Source organism: Macrobrachium nipponense, chromosome 13 (genome assembly GCF_015104395.2).
Source record: "Macrobrachium nipponense isolate FS-2020 chromosome 13, ASM1510439v2, whole genome shotgun sequence".
In the NCBI taxonomy this organism is placed as follows: domain Eukaryota; kingdom Metazoa; phylum Arthropoda; class Malacostraca; order Decapoda; family Palaemonidae; genus Macrobrachium; species Macrobrachium nipponense.
The window spans coordinates 29,449,843-29,470,637 of NC_087206.1; the positions used below are offsets into that span (position 1 = coordinate 29,449,843).

The 20,795-nt window shown below is 43.4% G+C and overlaps 1 protein-coding gene across 2 annotated transcripts in view; it reads left to right on the plus strand.

Moving 5' to 3' along the window:
- Nucleotides 1-222: 222 nt before the first annotated feature.
- The window catches only part of LOC135225711 (protein argonaute-3-like), a 470,090-nt gene continuing 449,517 nt past the window's right edge, over nt 223-20,795 (plus strand). The window contains exon 1 of one of the 2 annotated variants that reach the window (XM_064265079.1): nt 223-392. The gene's annotated coding sequence lies outside the window, so the exon portion shown is untranslated. The remainder of the gene's footprint in view (nt 393-20,795) is intronic. The other variant, XM_064265078.1, reaches the window with a different exon arrangement.

Here is a 20,795-nt window from a genome sequence, read left to right on the forward strand (position 1 = left end):
TATGGCGCATGAAAGATGTGTGAAACTGTGAATTTCACAGTGGCCCAAGTGGGTGACGTTGTAGACTTGTAGTATGTTCATGGGAGTGTTCTTAACGTTGACATAGTGCTGCTTTCCCCAATTCCGTATTTTTTGGGGGAATTTGCGTCATTTAAATTATTCACTGTCCGTATAATTAGATGTCATTTGATTTTGTGCGAGTGCACGAAACACAAGCTGTCATTAGAGTAAATTTTAAAATTCATAAGCCTTCAACTTAACAACAACACCCTCAACGAGTATCCTTGTACGCTTGGCGTGACGACGAACGCTGTTCTGTTGACATGGTGGTTCGGTAAATGAATGAACGCTGATTAACCCAACAAACGTATAACATTTCAGAATTTATATTGGTAAGTAGAAATACAGTTTCAGTTGATGTATTGTAAGTATTGTTCTTAAAAGAGGTATTGGTGAAGGCATTTGTGAGTTTTGTTATTCGGAAAGATGTTTTTTATGACAGATTTCGGCTGGAGAAAAGCTGTGATCTTGATTAGCGGCCAGCCTATTGTCCCTCTTACATAGCTAGGTAGTATCCAAGAAAAATCCACTTAGAATAGGTAACTTATGTTTTAATGTGTTATTTAACATATCTAACATTCGTCCTAACAAATTTAGTAGATATCGGACTTTAAAATAGATAAGCTAACCCCACACGTTGGCTAGTAGCCTACTAGGCTACCTATTTGGTATTCCCTCTAGCTACTATAATGTGGGGGACCACAGATATTGGTTTTTTGGGAGGGGGATATACCTATACGATACTCCTAGTAAAATACAAAGACCTTGGTACCTATAGCCTAATCCCATTGATGGCTATAATCTCATTCAGTTTAAAGAGCAAGTTTATGTTAAGTCTGAAAACTATATCTTTATACTACCAAGTAAATGGTACCCTAAATTAGGTTAGATTGCATGTGATTGGTTAGGTTGAATGCTAATGAAATGAGTAGCGGTAGAAATAGGTAATAACTTGGCGTCTGGTATTTCTTTGCAAATTACAGGTTCCTACTAGTAGTATATAATAATTGGGTTGTCTGTCAAGAATTTGGCTTTTTTTTTTTTTTTTTTTTTTTTTTTTTTTTTTTTTTTTTTTTTAGGGGGGGGAGGTTGACTGTAATTAACCTCCAGGGATTAGTACTAAACACGGCGAAATACGTTTGACGCCCCAGTCCCTACGTAGTGGCTATTATATTTGCTGGAATGTTTCTTGCAGTCCATGCGGAGTTATTGCCTAGATTTAGGGCCATATTTTAAGATTTAGACAGAGGGTAATGAAAAGGGTGGCCAACGCAGTGCCCACAACCCCTAAACGCTTTCAAAATTTTTACTTGCGATTAAAAAAGTTTAGAAGATTGACGCCATCTCGATGTTTGCGGAATCGCTTATGTCAACAAACTTCCCATTTCCTGTGCTAAATCTGCACACCACTTGTAAACAGACGCTGGGGCACTTTCATCACACAATCATAACCCCGACTCTTACCAAGACTTATTTGTACTTATTCAAGGGGACTACTGCATTCTTTGTGGCGTTTTGCGCTCTTCAATTGTTTATCAGTGTTGTCAATTGGTATGTGTTTACCCAACAAACTGGGTATAAGACTTACACAAAACTGGGGAAATAAGTGAAATTAGCATATCCACCTATTTGTAGTATATATACATATAACAGCAATTTTATCATTACTGCATTACTATGACAACTAGAATTCATGGAAACAGTTTGTAAATGTATCAGCGTATGTGTGACGCTCTGCTAGATTGGCAACGATGAGTAATTTTTCCTTGCGTTGTCTGCTAGTACCTAAGTATACATCCGAAATATTTGTAATTTTCCGGGGTTAATTTGGTTGCAAAAAAGGGATAATAGACATGGATTAACCATTTTGAAGTAAAGTTAAACTAATTAATGAGTAAAGTAAACAATTGAGGGAATAAAGCTTTGCACCTCATAAAGTGTAGTCATCTGCTGCTCGTAACTGTGTTTGCGGAGTGAGTGCTTAGGAACCAGGAACAGCAACGTGGTTCAAGTGCAATGTGGAGTGAATTAAGACCAAAATGTGTATAATTACAGTCAAATAAGCAATGTGGAGTTTCAGTTGTGATGACAGTAAGGATAAAACCACTGATTACAAGGTAAAAATGAATTCAGTTCAAACCATGACCCCGGGAATAAAAAGTTTCATACTTTCACTAATAAAGACAACAAATTGTTGTTTTATTGTGCTGATTACAACTGCATCTTGAGTAAGATCAATAAACGTTACATATATAGGTACGCTAATATTGTTCAAATGAGTGCTGGGAAGGCTGGGAAAGATGGTGGATTGTCCGTGGTTAGACCTGCCAGGCACACGATTGCCGCCATATTGGATTTCAAAACTGGCTTGAAAACATATTTTACGAAGAGCTCACATGCTTATTTTAGTTCGTATGGGGCTTTCCTATATCACATTATGTTGATGAAACTTCAATCTTTTGAATGGTATGCTTAAAGTTGTAATTGTATTCTTGTTTCACCAAAATCGAGTGAATAAGGCCTGGCCAGCGTGATGACGATGGATCATCTGTGTGTTTACCCTAGTAGCGTAAATGAATGAATGGCGACATAGAGTCCGCCGATCCCAGAATGCGGCCATCATCCCAAAAAAGTACTTGAATTTGCTGCCATGAGCATCAGTCAAGAGTTGTGGCCATTCAGGTAGGCACATAGTATTTTCTATACTCCTCTTGAAGTAAGTGTTTTCTCCTAAATTATGAAATAATGTCGTAGTTCAAGTGCTTTTTTTTTGGAAGTGGCCTCGTTCCGGGATTGGTGGCTGCTATGTCGCCGTTCGGTCATTTACCCTAGTTACATAGCCATTAGGCTTTTTGCTAAGCCATGTCCATGATTTGTAGCCTAGCTTTAAGCCTATCTTGGAAGAGAACAGGCTATCTCAGGCATTAGGTTATAGGGTATTGAGATACAAACAGATGGCCAATGATCAATTTTTTCCTGGAATAAACAATTAGGGTTAGGTTTGAATCCTGAACCTGTCTCCAAGGTAGCCTAGCCTATTTACAATTTTTCAAATATATCCAAATGTATGGTAGGTCTATGTGTTCTCTTTAACTATGCACTGATAGGCTAATAAAACTGCAAATTGAATTATAGCCAAGTAAGTAAACCATAGCCATATTATTCCTACTGCTTATCATTTGCTTGATGTCTTTTTGGTAGAACTCACTTTAAACCATCACTGCATTTCAATTGTGAAAGTATACGTAGACTTTCCTGTGTTGTAATGTGTGCCCTGAATGTTTCTGAAATTGTTTTATAGCAAATAAGTAGTTATGCGAGATAGGGGACCCAATGCCAGAGGACCCTTTGGGGCTCTTAGGCTAAGGATGCAGAAGGGGCTCTGACAGGCAAGCAAGGTGAGCCGAATCAACTGTGGTTTTTAAAATATGAGCATTTCTAGGAGTATTTTGAAGCAGTATGAAAGCATTATCAAGGAAATTGAAATAATACAAAATAATTAATCTCAGGCTAATTATGCTTATTTTGAGAGTACGTATACAGTACTTTGCAGATTATCCTAACCTTATATAATGCACATAACTAAACAGTCTCACATTAATGATTATTCAGAAGTTCATGATTCAGAATATGTTTGATGTTTAATTTAAAAAAAAGGCAAAATCATATCATTTTGTTTCATCACACTAATGACAATCATGTAAAAATATAAAGACAAACTTTAAATGACAAGCCCCTTAGTGCAATGAAAATGCAACTTCCCTAGCTTTTGCACAAGCAAATGTATCAATATAATATTTAAAAAAATATATTTTGTTCATGAAACTTACCTGACAGATATATATATAGCTGCATTCTCTGAAGTCTGACAGAATTTCAAAATTCGCAGCACGCAGTGGGCGGCCAGGTGGTAGTACCCATTCCCGCCGTGGGAGGCGGATATCAGGAACTATTCCCATTTTCTATTCATATTTTTTCTGTCGCCGGTCGGTAAACAACTGTTTACAGACCTCCGCCTAGGATTTTGAAACTTCATTAGCCGCTTAAGTATCCTAATTATTCTTTCGATTATTAACTTGGATTTGTGGCTAGGCATACGCTATCGTAAATTTTTTCATTGCATTTGATGTCTGAAGCTAGTTAGCCTAGTTTCAGACTTTGTTGTCTGCATGGTAAGGTGAGGCTACCGGAACTTTCGGTAGACACTCGCTTAGTATATATGACGTTTACATGTTTTCTTTGCATAAGTTCAATGTAATTAGTGTAATGTGTGACTGATTACGGAAGAAGGAGGATTCATGTACGCATTTTAGAGCGTGTTAGAATCAGGAGTTTTCCTCCACAGTAAACAGAAGTTAGAAATAATGAACCTTCTAACTCCTGTAGATTTATTTTGTTTGCCTAACCCTGTGGTATGGCTTACGGGCCTAGAAGAAGTGTCTGCTAGAGGATTACATCAAGTAATCTTAGACTAAAGTGCTCGCTCTCCAATCAGTGTTGTGAAGTGTAGTGCCCTTGTGTTGTGGAGGGGGCGTCAGATCGGCCCCATAATGCCTCTAGGCCTGGACCTCTGTCGGACTCCCAGGACTCAGGGAGAGAGCATGTCGGAAAGCCGCAATGAGGGTTACGGGGGCTCCCCAACCGATCTGGCGTCCCTTCGGCAGGACCCTGTTGACGCTTCCAGGCTGCTAAAGACGTGCACGTGCACGAATCTTGAAGGATTGCTTCTCGTCCTCCGAGGCGTCCTCCCCGCGCAAGGGTTGGAGCTCTCGGAAAGGACTCGCGCCCTCTAAGAAGCTTTAGAGAAGGGGACGCTTCACGTCCTCTCTCTCGTCAGGAGGGAACGTCAGATCGGCCCCATAACGCCTCTAGGCCTAGACCTCTGTCGGACTTCCAGGAAACCAGGGAGAGGGCATGTCAAAAGCCGAAGGAGGGTTACTGGGTTTTTCATGCTGATCTGGCTTCCTTTCGGCAGGTCCTGTTGTCGCTTCCCAGGCTGCCGAAGATCGGGCGCGTGCACGAATCTTGAAGGATTGCTTCTCGTCCTCCAAGGCGTCCTCCCCACACAGGGGTTGGAGCTCTCGGAAGGACTCGCGCCCCCTAAAGAAGCTTTAGAGAAGAGGACGCTTCACGTCCTCTCTCTCGTCACGAGAGGATGAAAGAGTCCTATGCCCTGTCAGGGCTCTCGAATTTTATTTTACATAAACGAAGGAAGTAAGAGCTCCTTCGGGTAATTTATGGTGCTCAGGAAGAGACCACATTTACCCTTTTCGAAGAATGCACTGGCTCTTTTCCTAAGGGGACATATTAAGGAGGCTCATTCATCTTGCCAGAAGAGTGATTTGAGCCTCCTGCGAGTGAACGCTCATGAAGTTTAGAGCTGTTTCAACCTCGCTAGCATTCCAAAAGAATTTGGTAATCAAGGACATTCTTGATTCCACCTTTTGGAGGAGCAACTCAGTATTCGTCTCCTCTCCTCATGGCGCTCCGTATACGTTATGTAACGTTCGCTTTACTTCGAAAAAGCAAGCTGATAAGTTTGACGGCTGGCAAGCTGCTTTGCACAGTCAAACAACTTATGTCTCTGGTTCGGCATAAGAAGGGCAATTTAGACGTGAGGAAGCTTTTGGAGGTGCTCGACGTCCTATAAGTAGAGACATTCTCCAGGACGCTCGGCAAGCACCTTGCGAGGGTGTCTTTCGGACGCTCGGCGCTCCTTTGCTGAGTGCGTTTCTGGAGATGTTCTTTTGCATTACTAAGACGCAAGTTGTCGCACAGGCGGCCACTGTCTTTGTAAGAAGGTATGAAGGTCTTTAAGGCCCGTCTTGAAGACGAAAGCCATACGTCTTCCTTTAGTGTTCACACACTTCAGGAGCAGCGTGCGGTTCTCCATGGAGACTCGCATGAGGACGTCCCTTGAAAATATTCAACGTCATACGCAAAACGCGGTTCGTCATAACATTGAGATGTTGGCAAGGTCGCTCGCCAGGACGCCTCTTGGCGGGCTTTGCATGCATCAGGGCGCTCAACGAGATCCTCTCTGAAACGTCGTTCAGAAGACTTGGTGTTCTCTGCTCAGACACGCTCGCAGCTAAGCAGGACGTTTTTTGAGGACGCTCAGCAGGACGCTTTTGAGGACGCTCGGCAGGACGCTTTTGTGGACATTCGCCAGGACGCTTCGGTGGAAGCTCGGCAGGACGCTTTGCGAGAGAAAAGACTTGTTGAAGGCGTCTTATTTGCTGTTCAGGACGTTTCTTAGGACGCTTGACGCTTTCTAAACGCTCGTCAAGAGGAGGTTTTTTCAGGACTCTCCACAGGACATTTCTTTACAGAAATTTTTAAAAGGATTCGGAGTTAGCGGAGAGACATACCCGAATTTTTTCTTCGATCCCTCTTTCCTCTTCATCGATTTCTCTGAGAATCGGGATGATTATATACTCGGATTCCTGGGTGACTTTCGGTCATGTTAAAGGGTTTTCCCCTATTAGCAAAGTGCTAATAGTTTTGTTAAGTCAGGACGTTTTCCCCATTGTCAAGATACTAAACGTTTTGTCATTTAAGTGGGGGACCCCTCATAAATGGGGTAGTTCTCATTGACATAGATTTTAACGTTTTTATCGTTTAAACGGATAAACTCATTAACAAATTTCGGAAGAGCTCTCATTCATTTTCAGAGGCTCGATCATCCGGGGAGTAAGAAAAAAGACTTGTAGACTAGATCCAGGAAGTTTATGTCCAATTATATAAGAACATTGAACGGTCCTTTTCGATCCTCGGTTCTCTCTTGATGATCTCTATTCGAATATTACTCCCTTTTCTTGGCAAAGAGTCAAGGAGTTCTTTTAAAAAGTCTCATTCATTAGAACGTGGACAGTCGTTTTCCTTTCTTTCTCTCTTCCTCGTCGAGGAAAGATGTAGTAGAGAATTTGATGTTCAAATTACTACAATACTTACGTAGTTTATCTTTGCGTCATTTGCTAACGCATGGGTCAAGTCATATACGCATATCGTATTTACCTCTGCGGATAGAAGCCGAAAGAACTGTTATTCTAATGTATTTATTTGACACTCCCTTCAACCTTCCAAGAGTTTTCGGAGTAAGAACAACTCTTCAGGTATTGTTACGACAACACCAACTCAGCTTCTGTAGTTAGCGAATTCTGTTTCGTTTAAATAGGCCTGCTTGAGAGTTTCCTTTTGCTCGATAATATCATACCTATTCCTTCGTAAAGGGAGTAGCTGGCAACTCAGGCAGATAGTATTCTGTTCACCATTGAAGCTTTCCTTCGAGGAAGACTTCTCCTTCACTCTCTTTGATAGAGATCGAAGGTGGTCGATCTCCAATCCTTATTTTGTTTTCTTGAAGGAAAGAATTTAGGATGGAGATCGTTGTTCAGAATCCTATAAATATACTACGTATATTAACCTCGCGACATGATTCTACTAAGCAGTTGAATTGTCCGAGGGGTAGGCGCATATCCTAGTTATTCTACGGATTGCGACTTAGACGAGAAGTATTCTAATTGAACTGCAACTCGGGGTTGCCTGCAACCTCCCAGGAGTTTGTTTCAATTTTATATACTTATGGTTTTGTCACGACAACACCATTTCAACTTTTATATTTACCGAAATTCGTTTCGCCTAAATATAATTGCTCGAGCATATCTTTTATGCTCGGTGGTTCTAGCCGAACGCATTCCTTTGTGGAATATGGATTACCTGGCAACTCAGGATGACGAGTCAGCGGGAGCTCAGGCTCAGCTACTACGTATTGAACTGCCTGATAGCAGCTCAGTATCAGCTGGGCCTCCGAGATGCACGGTTGTTTATGTCTTTCTCTCTCCCCTGCTTTGATTGACTACCGAACCGTATCTCTGCCCAACAATCATGGACTTAGGTCTCTGATTAACGGGGATTCTCGCAATTATGAAGGACCATCTACTGCTGTGACGATAGATTCCATCGCCTTCGATATTGCGAGAATTTCAACAGAGATATCTCTTAGACTCTTTCATTTACTGTTTACCGCACGGTAACAGAAGTCTGTACAAGTCTCCCGCTGCATCGCACTGCGATAATGCGAATGATTTGCAGACATCTGAGTTTGTCTTTAAAATATCTCATATTCGTAGGTGTACAATTGTTCATTGTTTCAACCGAATTAACAGATATGTCAAAAGACATCGCCTACTCTCCGACCTGACAGCTCTACTTCCAAATGTTCAGCCCATGAGAAGCAGTTCTTCAGGCGGCTTTCCCCTGTGTTTTCATTACTGAAGAACGCCCTGCTTTCATTGCAACTACGACTTCTCACCAGACAGCAATGAAATAGCGGTTAGCGTTTTCAGTCATTTGTAAGCACAGGTTCAGAATCTTGAGAATCCTTCTCTCGATTCGTCTGTGAAGACGTAGGTTGCATTCAATATCTACCTTCGTCTTCAACGGTACATAGCGATAAGATCTTCAAGAGTAATGGCAGTCTCTTGGCCAAGGCAAAGCAGTGCTGCCTATTTTCAGGGTTCAATCGCAGGAGGCCGTTTCTGGAGATAGTGAAGGGAAATGACTGTTCCTCCACCTCGACCTCTGTGAATTTCCTTATGGTTCTATCTTTCCGTCTGAAGTATGAGATAAGCTAGAAGTCCTAACTATTGTAGAATATGCAAATATGTTGTTGACGGCCTCTAGGCTCAGAGATTCGGTTCTGTCAAACAACAAAGCTTCACGATCTTTGAGGTCTGTGGAGATCTTGAAATTCTCTGGATCAATGGTTCCGGCATGGAACTTAGACGTAGTCTGAGTTTCTGATGCCAAAAGCATTTCGAACCTATCCTTTCTGCGAACTTAATACACGTGACCAGAAAGGCTAATATTCTAACCGCTCTAGCCACGGCAAAGAGGGTTAGTGAGGTTTTAGCCATCATCAGAGGTTTTGGCTTTGAAGGACATAATGCGGTCTGTCCTCTAAGCCTTCCGTTCTTGATAAGAACGAAAACCTGTCTAACCCTTGACCCGAAGGCTTGGAGACCAAGGGTATGGCACAAATTATTGGGCAAGGGCATTAGAGAGTCCTGTGCCCTGTAGGGTCTCTCAAGTTTTATCTTGATAAAACTATAGAAAGTCAAGGTCAACGGACAATCTGCGGTGTTCCGTAAAAAGACCAGACTGGTTCATGTCCAAGAAACACCCTGGCATTATAGCCAAGGAGTTCTTTTAAGAGGTCTCATTCATTATGTTTGCATAAAGATTTGAGATTTTTTCTTAATATGAATGCTCAAGAGGTGAGGGCGCGGCCTCGGAAGCATTTCAACAGAGCATGACACTCAGTAACATCCTGAGTGCCACGCTTTAGCGAAGCAACTCTGTGTTCGCTTCACACTCCCGACGGGATGTGAAGACGACATTTCAGATCCGTAAGTCGCTAGGACCATACATATCCGTAGATATATTATTGGGGGCAGGAAGCAACACGAATCCTATCCTATAGAAAAGGGATAGGTGTGCTTTTAACTTTGAAGGGTTGGTCGCTTGAGGCGCGTTCCTTTTCTTTAGCCTAGAAGTTATGGAACTAACTTTGATAGGTTAGGTCAGGTGGTGGTTTTAGCTTCGGTGCCCTCAGAAGTATGGTCATATGGTCTAGTCACATTGTGGTCACGCCCCCGTTGACAGATCATCTAGAGCGCACCAGCATTACAGGTCTCTACCTCGCTGGCAACTCTAGTAACGCAGAAGCAGACTTTGGTGACAGTAATCACGAAGTCGGCTATGCTAACATGTGAGGAACCAAGATGTATATCATCTACTTAATTTAGTTTCCCCAAAAAAATCCTATCTGTCTCTTCCCACCATCCGAAGGTGGGATTCAGCTATATATATATCTGTCAGGTAAGTTTCATGAAAATGTTATTGTTATAATACAATTAAGTTTGTTCATACTTACCTGGCAGATATATATAATTAAAGTGCCCACCCACCTCCCCTCAGGAGACAGTGGCACTGATAAAATATGAATAGAAAATGGGAATAGTTCCTGATATCCGCCTCTCACGGCGGGAATGGGTACTACCACCTGGCCGCCCACTGCGTGTGCCGCGAATTTTGAAATTCTGTCGGACTTCAGAGAATGCAGCTATATATATATCTGCCAGGTAAGTATGAACAAACTTAATTGTATTATAACAATAACATATTTTTGCCAGCTCATGCTCAATGCTTATAACAATCAACCGGTTCATGGTGTTTTGTCCCATTGTTGGTCTTTTTTTCAGTTTTTGTGCCTTAATTTTGATAATGATCATTCTTCTTCACAAACACTGTATGGCAGTGTAAGATAGATATGTACAGTAGTAGCAACATTTGGATAAGACTGTGATGTCACTGCAAGAATTTTTGAAGTAATATTTATAACCTTTTAAGGGATATATGTATATGGAACTGAATACTTATTATTTTCCAAATCCATTTCCAAGTCACCTTTATACTTGACCACAAGGTTTCAAGCACCTCATCACTATAATAAAAAATAAATGAGAAGTTGCCATGAACTTGTGAATAGACAGTGGTAAGGCTGCCACAGACAACTAAGAAAGTTTGTTAGTGAAAGTTTTCTTTAGGTGTGAAATTATGTTCTTTTGAGTCATTTCTATCAGTTTCAGTGAAATGCGTCTTGAGTACGACTACATTTTGCTTCACACACCATTTACCATTCATTAGCTGCGGTTGGCTGCATGATAGCATACGCATAATACATAATATTGTTGCATGATAATATACATATAGAATGTAAAAGTTTCTCAGTAGCCATTATAGGCAGCCAAAATCATATAGTATGTAATAACTAAGCTCAAAATGGCAACAGCCCAGGTCTGCATTTCTGCTTAAGGGCAGGAATAGAACTACAAGTGACAGACACCCTGTCATTGAAAATTTTCACAAATGACCTCTAGTTCCTCTCCTGGTCTTCCACGCTTTTTTTTTTGAAGTTATACAATTTCTGATATGGCTAGTTTGAGGCCTTGGGCTTCCCAAGGGTTTAGGCTTATCGTAGTCAGCCTATTGGGTAATCTGTCACTGAATGGACCCCACCCTTACATTTGGTGGACCACAGTGGGAAAGCAGGGATTTTGGGTGAAGGAATGCAAAAAACAAATAAAATAAGTTGATCAATTTAATCTAATGTAACCTAGGGCTGCATCCTTATCAACCCCTGAAAGTTGGGGTCCCACCTCTTCTTCCTTGTTTCTTCGGACGCTTGGGTGGAGGGAGTAACCAATCTTCGTACTATGTACTTGTGGCTTGGTAGCTTGTTCAAGCTTTTTGATTTCTTTAAATCCAAAACTCTTAAGGATACTTGCTACGCTCAGTTTTCTTTGGATACTGATCTGATGATTCTCTCCTGACTGAAGTAGCTGTGAAGATTCTGTAACATCCCAGCCAGAGTTGATACAGTTTCCATCGTTGGACGTGAGAGATTCTGGACGTTCAGGGACATGTTTCCAGCACAGCCGTTGTCACTTTGTTCCTTACACTATTGTGGCTTAGTCACCTTAGTTCCAGATTTTCACGGACATGATACATGTCCAAGAATATCTTTCCCTGAGGGCTGTGTCGTCATTTTTCTATTATCACAGGTGTGAGTCTCTCCTTCACGTATGCGGATGTGTTCCTGCTGTAGATGATAATTCCCCTTCTACCTCTCAGAATTCTCTCGTTTTCCTACAGGACATTCATCTAGTTTTAAGTCTTGTTCGCCTGCTAGGTTCAGGATTTCTTCACCTGTTGTTCATGTCTGTGGACGTGTTTCAGGTGATGGCCATGATGTTGTTCATGTTCGCGGATGTTTCAAGTGATGGCCATGATGCTCATGGCAGACGTGATCCTATGGCTATTTGTGGTTGAGAGAGAGGTCGTCTTTCTCCAGTTTCCAAGAAACCAAGACAGTCTTGTCTCATTCTCTTAGGAGGTCCTACATTTGTTGTTTGCCTTCCATTCAGTGGTCTTGACTCGTTAAGATGGAGGTATTGTGCTTCTGCTTCTCTTTCTCCCAGACGGTGTCACATTCGCATGTCATCATTGCACGTCCACATACATGACTTCATGGTCAGTGACAGACGCACATATGTGACTAGACAGCCGTAGATCGTGTAGCATGAGTGTGCATTGCCTTTGGTCACGTAGGTAACATCCTTGATGGCGCCTGATGGACGATACCATAGTTGTCTGATGGACATTCCATATCTTGGCATTCCATGTCTTCTACCTACAAGATAGAAACAGACCTTCGACCTACCATAGCGCATTTGTGCAATTTCCAGTAATGGATCATTGACCTAGCCCACAGCCATTCAGCACGTCTGTGCAATGCCTTTTGGTCACAGCAAACGGCTGACAGATGTTCCCTTGGTAGTGTCCAACAGATTTGCCATACGAGATCGATCTTCCAACTGTTACGTCCTTCATGAAAAGTCAATGGATTTTTAGTTAGGCCTATACGTACTGCCTTCATTGTGAGAATAGACAGTCTTTGTGTTGACCCACAGACTTCAACCCTTATTAGGTAGGAAGGAATTCTCTTATTTCATCGTTTATTTACAATTTGGATTGTTCCTATGAGAAAATTGACCTAACAATTTGGCTTTGAAACAAGTACTGTAGTTATAGTTAGTCCGTATGTTGGTTCCTTTACAGTGAAGTTCTGTGGAACCATTCCGCCTTACGCCTGCTTACAAAACGGGGTTCAATTCTGATCATACAAGGCACTTTCCTGGTGTGAGTAGAATTATTTTCTAACTCCATAAATCTACAATTCAGACCTACTCAACTGGTTAGGTACTTAAGGCTAGACCAAGAAGACTTCAAGATTAAGGAAGGATGAGGAACTACTTCCCTTTACCAACTTAGCCTATCCTAAGTGGTTGAGTTCTTAGGCTAGTCTAGCTAGATCAAACTTACCCCTTAGCCTAGCTAGTTCGAACCTCCCTTTACCAACTTGATCTGGCTTAAGTGGTTGAGCTCTTAGTCTAGCCAGATTGAATCTACTTTTACCAACCTAATTTACCCTAAGAGGTTGAGTTCTTAGCCTAGCCTAGCCCAGCTAGTTCGAAGCTGTCCTTACCAATTTGGCCTAGCCTTAGTGGTTGAGTTCTAGGCTTAGCTTAGCTAATTCAAACATATCTTTATAATTAGCCTTGCCGGTTCCAAAAGCATGTTCTGCTTCATGACTTTTGCAAAGGGGATGATTTTCCCATCATTCAATATCCTAGTTCTTGTTGCTGCAGGAACTAAGATCCGTCTTTGGGGTTGGGCTTTGTTGCTCAGGAACGTCACCATGGAGTGGGACAGGGATGTCCTATCATCTCAGGACATCTCTGATGAGTAGCATACTGAACTTATGTCATCATAGGGATCTCCTCTTAAGACATCTCCTCTTTTAAAAATGCACAATCTTTCGGTAGCTGAGGACTTCTCCTCTGCTTACAGCGCACAAGTGGACAGTAGGATTTTTAGAATGTTTCTGCATAGAACATCTTATCATCCATCCTATTGTCTCCTCTGTCTGCTTAGAGAAGACCCATGTTGGACCTCTTCACTACACAGTTCAACAGCAAGCCAGAGGTATACTGTTCATGGTCCCAGATCTGTTCGATGGGGCAGACGACTCCCTTCTGCATACTGGGAACAACCTGGGAGGTTACACATTTCCTCTGTTCTGCCTGTTCCGTCACGCCCTGAACTGAGTAATGGTTCCTCAGTCTTAGAATGACCCTTGTACCTCCTTGTGGTCTCATGCGGCTGGTTTCAGGGTTTTTTCTCTCAGTAGTGCCAAGAGAGATTCACCTTACTACAACCTCTGCCAACCACATGTGGAGAGATACCACCAATCAGTATGGTCTTTTGTTCTTCATGTCTGGAGTCTGTCCAGTATCTCTTTCGAGCAAGTGATCTTTCTTGCAGAGCAGCGACTCAGATGTAAGGCTACTTCAGAGGATCTTCTTCAGCCATATGCAAAATGAGAGTTATTCCGTTCAGCAGATAAAGATCTGGATCTTTTCAGAGCGAAGGAAATTCTCTTTGTTTATACTGGTGAGGGCTATAGGGCTTCCTTATGATTAGTTGTTCATCAGAAAGATGTGGACATCACTTCACCCTGGGGAATCTCTGTGGTTCAAGAGCTTTGAGCTGTCTTGTTCACCTAGGGAAATCAGACCCACCTATGTGGGATACTTTTATACGGAGTAGTCTTACTTGAGCTCCATTTAAGCCCATGTGTCAATTGTCTTACAGGAAACAGACTTTAGAAATAGTTTTCCTTCTGACTTTGGCTTCCTTGGAAGAGTTGGAGAGCTCCATGGTTCAAGATAATGACAAACACCCAGATTCCCCCAGTTAATGATAACAGATTTACCTCCTTTTCTGTTCCTTACAGTGTGGAGTCTATCAGCAACCTTCAAGTGTATCTGCTTTGCCCTGTCAAAACTGCATCGTTATCTAAAGGACTCGTCACCTAGAGCCTAGGTGTCATAAACTTTGTTACCACAGGCCAGGTCAAGAAAGATGTGTCTTAGATTACCTTTCGTTTTACTGCATGAGGTGATTAGTCAAGTCTACTTCTCATCATCAAGTTCTGTCACCAATTTTGTGCATGCAGAAGCACATTACATCAGAGGAATAGGTTCCTATGAACAACTAAGTTATTCATATAATTTTCAATATTGGTTCCTGACTGCATCAAACCACTTTTCACTTTCTTTTACCTGAAGGATGTTGCCCAAGGATCCTTGGGCACTTTTTCCTTGGGTCCAGTGGTGGCTGATCAACAAGTGTAACTCATCCAATGCCCCTGGCAGGACTGTTTGTATCTTGCCTAAGATGATTGTTTGGAGTAGGAAATTAGTGAGGTAACTGGTCTCTTTTCTCTCCCTTATCTCCTCTCTGCAATACTTATGGGCAGATTGAAGAATAGACACATACACTAGAACTGGCTTGATGCAGGTGAAGGTTGCAGCCGTACTGTTTACAGCACTTTTTGTGTCATACAATATACAAATCTGCTTTTTAGTAGCTTCAACTCCTCTCTTCAGCAAAAGGAGTGAGGGGTGATGACAAACCCATTTCTTGTGGCTAACATGGTTTGTTGCTTGAACAGATCTAGTTTTTTTTTTTTTCTTTTTTACTTCCGTATATGCAGTGAATCTGGACATGTTTCATCGTATTTAATCCCAGTGGACTGAATGTTAGATATCCACATATCTAACATCTCAGAGGCTTAGGTTTTTTCCTTTAGAATTCTTATTTCTAAGAAGAATGATCAGGTGTATTGAACCTCCAGTCGGTTCAGGATTCTTATACCTCCTTCCAAGTATGAGTCTATCCTACTGTTAAGACCGAAGGTTTGTTCCGTGTATGAAAAAATAAAGATTTTTATACATTCAACTTACCTGTCAGATATATACATAGCTATTGACTCCGTCGCGCCGACAGAATTTCGAATTTCGCGCACACGCTACAGGTAGGTCAGGTGATCCACCGCGCCGCCGCTGGGTGGCGGGAATAGGAATCCATTCCCGTTTTCCATCAGATTTTTCTGTCGGCCATACTGGCAACATCGTTGTTGGTATCTCCGGCTGGATTTTTCGTTTTTTGGATACAATTGATCATCGTTTTGGACCCTTTGGTGATGTATTTGGATCGTTGTACTGGCATACGCTTTTGTGGATCGTTATTTGGATTTTGGCTTGGAATTTTCATCATGATGTCTGATTCTGGAAGTGTGGTGAGAATGTGTGTGAATGAAGGGTGCAAGGTGAGAATGCCGAAAGCTTCGGTTGATCCTCACACTGTATGTAAAAGATGCAGGAAGTATGAATGCTCGATGGATAACACTTGTCATGAATGTGAGAGTTTGAGTGCTGAAGGGTGGAAGTCTCTAACTTCTTATTTAAGGAAATTAGAGAAAGACCGGTTAAGGAAGTCATCTTCCAAAACCAAGCCTAGCTCTCAATCTTCAAGTGGTTTGGTGAGTAATATTGTACCCTCCTCTAACATTATGAACGCTCCTTGTAATATTTCAGGTCCGTCTCCGAATGCAGATCCTACGGACTCTGCTTCGGAGATAGCAAGCCTTAAAGCTGCGCTTATGAAAATGGAGCGTAAAATGGCTGCCATAGAAGGTAAGCAAAGTAGTGCTGTGGAAAGTGATGTGAATTTCCCCAGTGAAGTGGAAGGGAGGCGTCTGAATTGGCTTCAAGCAACGCTCCCAGGCCTAGACCTCTTTCAAGCTCCCAATGACCAGAGGAGAAGGAATGTTGAAAAAAGCCTTAACGGAGGTTATGGAGGATCCCCACCAGTCAGACGTCTCTTCGGCAGAATCTGTAACGTCACAGACTGCCAGAGAACGCATTAGAAAAAGCGTTCTACGTGAATGTTTTTCGTCATCGGAGAATTCCTCACCTAAAAGAGGATGGAGATCAGCGGATCGTTCTCGTCCCTTGAAGAGGATCTGGGAAGAATCGGTCATAAACTCGAGTCCGGAACGTTTTTCGGAGGACTCCCCGACAGAGAATAAGAAAGCAAAGGTTTTGGCTTCTCCCAATAAGTTGTGGGGAATGGAGAAAGAAGGCTCTCCTTCCTCTCGTTTAGACCAGAGAGAAGAAACGACGAAGATATTAAAGGATATGCAAGAGTCTATTGCTTCTCTAGTCGGGGGGTTCTTTCGAGAGATCCTCCAAGAAGAAAGGATGTTAATCTTCCTGTGAAGAAGTCTAAAAAACCCTTACTATCACCTCCCAGAAAAGAAGATTCTTCTTCGGATGAAGGGTCTATTTTTCACAGACCCGCGAGTTCGGGGCGCGAAGCGCCAGCCGAGCGCGAAGCGCCAGCCAGGGCGCGGAGCGCCAGTCAGCCGCAAAGAACTAACACGTAAGCGCGAGGCTCCAATCAGGGCGCGACGCGGCAACCAGGCCCTATCCGATATCGCAGGAGACGACTAGGCGCGAGAAGCTGGCCAGGCGCGAGGAGCCAGCCGCGCGTGAGAATTCCTACAAGCAGGAAGAGACAATCAGGCGCGAGGCGCCATCCAGGAGCGTAGCGCCAGCCAGACGAGAAGCGCCAGCCAGGCGCGCGCGAAGCACCAGCCAGGTGCGAAGCGCCAGCCAGGCGCGATGCGCCAGACTGCCGAGAAGCGCTAGCCAGGCGCCAGGCGGCCGCGAAGAGACATATCAGGCGGCCGAAAGCAGCCAGCCAGACGCGACGCGATAGGACCGGACCGCGAAGCTACCAACCAGGCGTGAAGCGCGAAGTTCGAGCGCTGAGGGAGCCAGCCGCTGCAAGAGGGAGCCAGCGAGGCGCGAAATGCGCTATCCGAGCGTGAGGCGCCAACCGCGCGAGAAGATTCAACCAAGCGCGAAGCGCCAGTCAGGCGCAAGGCGCCAGCTGATCATGAAGAGCGGCAAGAGCGAGAAGTTTTATAAGGGGTAATAGAAGATCTTGTCATGTAATGTCTTCGGATAGCGAGTCTCCTACAAGTAGAAACCCTAATGCATGGAAGCAACCTGGTACATCGAAGGTTACGGTTTCTTCAACCTCCATGTCTCAGGATGTTTTTGGTGGAATAAGAAAGGGAGAACTTCTAGATCTGTCAGTCTCGCTCCTTCTAGGAGTATTTCTCCTATAGGGAATATGTCTACGGACAAAGAATCTAATAAAAGAGCTCGCTCTCCTTCTAGGATGGAGTTGGATGAGGTGTCGGAGGAAGAAACCCCGAACAATGAGGGGGTATCTAACTACAAAGTGTTAGCCTCTCTTCTCCTACAAGAATTTGGAGACTCTCTAAGCCCTGCAGCTCCTCCTTCCCCGAGATCTCTGTTCTCCAGTACGAAGGTTCCTAAATCGTCTTCGTATTTAAAAATGAAACCAGCCATATCAATGAAGAAAGGCTATTCAATCTTTAAATAATTGGATGAAGGTGAAGAAGGAAGTCAGAAGACAGTTTTTGCACTCCTCCATGTAAGCTCGGAGGTAGGAGGGGAATATGGTACAGGACAGAGGAAGCGATGGGGCTTATGCTTCCATCTTCCGCGGAGGCGGATTTTTCAAGCTTGGTTGAAGCATCGAGAAGACATGCTTTGAATACAGCTAAAGCATATTGGAGCATGTCAGAATTGGATCAAACACCTCAAGGGACTTTTCCATGTTACTAGAAGTTTTTAACTTCTTGGAGTTGGGTCCCTTGGGAGTGCTGGCCAAGAAGCAAATGAACCAGATGTTTTAGAACCTGAAGTTTTACATTGCATTTTATCCTGTATGGATAAGGCGGTTCAGGATGGATCGGGAGAATTGTCATCTCTATTTGGAGCAGGAGTAGTGAAGAAGAGATCATTATTTGGTTCATTTCTAACCAAAGCGGTTTCTCCTTCACAAAGGTCAGCCCTGTTATACGCTCCTCTCTCGGATCACCTTTTCCCTTCGCACTTGGTGAAGGAGATTTCAAAGTCTCTTGCTGAAAAGGCAACCCAAAAGACTTATTAGTACAATCCTCCAAGAAATCAAGACAACAGTACCAGTAGCGAAGAAGACTACTCGTACTCCGGTAGTGCCCTTTCGGAGAGGTTCCACCTCTCGTCCTCCAACGAAAAGGAAGACAGCAGAAAAGCGAGGAAGGTCCTCCTTTAGATCTTTCAAGAAATCAAAGTAGCAGCGAGGTCCTCCAAACATCTGTAGGGGCCAGGCTCCTAAACTTCGTAGGGGCATGGAAGATAAGGAAAGCCGATCCTTGGACGCTAGCAGTCTTGGGGAAAGGTTACATTATACCTTTTCAGGACAGACCACTGTCGGCGAAGTACAAGGACCCTGTTCTGAGGGAGACACTTCTTCAGATGGTGATAGGAATGAAGGACAAAGAGGCAATAGAAGAGGTTCAGGATCCTTTCTCTCCGGGGTTTTACAACCGCCTGTTTTTAGTTCCAAAGGCATCCGGGGGATGGAGGCCAGTCTTGGACGTGAGCATTCTGAAACAAATATGTGGAAAAGAAAAAGTTCTCGATGGAGACTTCTGCCTCGGTACTTTCAGCCCTACGAAGAGGAGACTGGATGGTCTCTCTAGACCTGCAGGATGCATATTTCCACGTTCCTATTCACCCGTCATCAAAGAAAGTATCTCAGGTTTGTGATTCAAGGGAAAGTCTACCAGTTCAGGGCCTTGTGCTTCGGCCTCTCCACGGCTCCACAGGTATTTACGTACCTGATGCGGAACGTAGCCAGATGGCTACACCTGGAAGGCATAAGCGTCTCTCTGTACCTAGACGATTGCTGATAAGAGCAAAATCCCAGGAACAATGTTTGGAGGATCTGAAGAAACATTAGAATTGACAAAGGAATTAGGACTTCTCGTGAATCTCGAGAAATCGCAGATGACCCCCAGTCAGGACATAGTCTATTTGGGGATTCAGATGAATTCTCGGGATTTCGGGTTTTCCGTCCCAAGAAAGGATTCTTCGGGGGATTCAGAAAGTTACATCCTTCCTAAAGAAAGACAGGAGTTCAGCCAGGGAGTGGCTGAGCCTTCTAGGGGACTCTTTCTTCCCTGGAACAATTTGTATCCCTAGGAGACTTCATCTAAGGCCTCTACAATTCTTCCTAAGAGATCTTGGACTTGGAAGAAGGCCATCTGTCGGACACTTTTCCGGTAACTTAGAGGTGAAGAAAACACCTAAAGTGGTGGCTGCTCCCACTCAAAGAGAACAAGGGAGTGTCCTAGAGGTTCGGAACCCAAACCAAATCTTGTTCTCACACGCTTCAGAAAACGGGATGGGGAGCGACTCTAGGGGCAAGAGAAGTCTCTGGCAAATGGAAGAAAGAACAAAGAGATTGGCATATAAATGCCAAAGAACTATATGCAGTGTTTCTGGCATTAAAATTCTTTTCGATCAGAAGTAAGAAATCAAGTGATTCAAGTCAACGCAGACAACACCACGGCGTTGGCTTATATAAAAAAACAGGGGGGGACGCACCGTTTTCCTATTCGAGAATAACGAAGGATGCTGTTGTCATGCGGAAGAGAGGAATATTACCCTCCTGACCAGATTTGTAAAGGGGAAAGAAATATCAGAGCAGACAGGCTCAGCAGGACGAAACAAGTTCTCCCACGGAGTGGACTCTGCACGAGCAATTCTGCCAAAGTCTGTGGAACCTGTGGGGAAGGCCGCAGATAGATTTGTGTGCAACGTTCCTGTCAAAGAGGATAGAGAACTTCTGCTCCTTAGTAGAAGACCCGAGAGCGATAGCGGTGGATGCCATGCTACTGAAGTGGTCGGGACTCGACGCTTACGCTTTCCCTCCATTCAAGTTGCTAGGAGTAGTGATGAAGAAGTTCGTTAGAATCAACAGGGACGAGATTAACTCTCATCGCCCCGTTTTGGCCATCCCAAGATTGGTTCACAGAGGTACAGGAATGGACAGTAGACTACCCAAGATCTCTTCCAAACAGGAATAGATCTTCTCAGACAACCCCACTTCAAGAGGTTCCATCAAAACCTCCCCGCTCTCGCTCTGACTGCCTTTCGACTATCGAAAGATTGGTCAGAGCGAGAGGCTTTTCAAGCAAGGCTTCGAAAGCAAATGCTAGAGCCCGGAGATCGTCAACTATCGGGTCTATCAATCGAAGTGGGATGTGTTTAGAAGATGGTGTAGGAAGAATAAGCTGTCCCCTCCTCTGATACCTCTGTGACCAATATAGCAGATTT